The sequence below is a fragment of the Trachymyrmex cornetzi genome, unplaced genomic scaffold (genome assembly GCF_001594075.2).
Source record: "Trachymyrmex cornetzi isolate Tcor2-1 unplaced genomic scaffold, Tcor1.1 scaffold618, whole genome shotgun sequence".
NCBI classification, from domain to species: Eukaryota; Metazoa; Arthropoda; class Insecta; order Hymenoptera; family Formicidae; genus Trachymyrmex; species Trachymyrmex cornetzi.
This window is the reverse complement of record NW_017299935.1, coordinates 96,004-96,588: the sequence shown is the minus strand read 5'-3', so window position 1 is coordinate 96,588 and position 585 is coordinate 96,004.

Here is a 585-nt window from a genome sequence, read left to right as displayed (position 1 = left end):
GAGGAGGTCTCGAAAAGTGTGAGCGCGCTATCGACGAAAGTGTCCAACGAGATTCAGCGTGGTGTAACTGATCTGCGTCAACAATTGCGTAATATAACGACGTTCGAAACGACGGGGAGAGATATGATCGTACGCGCGCTTCGGGATATGCAGAAAGATATCTCGAACGATGTGGAAAAAGTGCGAAACAACGTGGAGGAGGTCTCGAAAAGTGTGAGAGCGCTATCGATGAAAGTGTCCAACGAGATTCAACGTGATGTAACTGCACATACATCGAATATATAAAAGATATAAAGATATTACTTGTTTATATATAAAATAAAGATATAAAGGTATTACTTGTTTATATATAAAATAAAGATATAAAGGTATTACTTGTGTTACGTCCAGCGGACTCACGCTGCCTCTTTCCTTTTTCTCACGGAGACCTAGGGGTTATCAACCCCCTAGGACTTCTAGGAAAGGTAATAAAAATCTTTTCCCATGAGAAAAGTTTGAAACAAATGACTCTAGTGTCTGCCAAACAAAATAAAGTTAGAATCGGTGAACGCAGGGAGCTAATGCACCGCCGATGACACTTCCCTT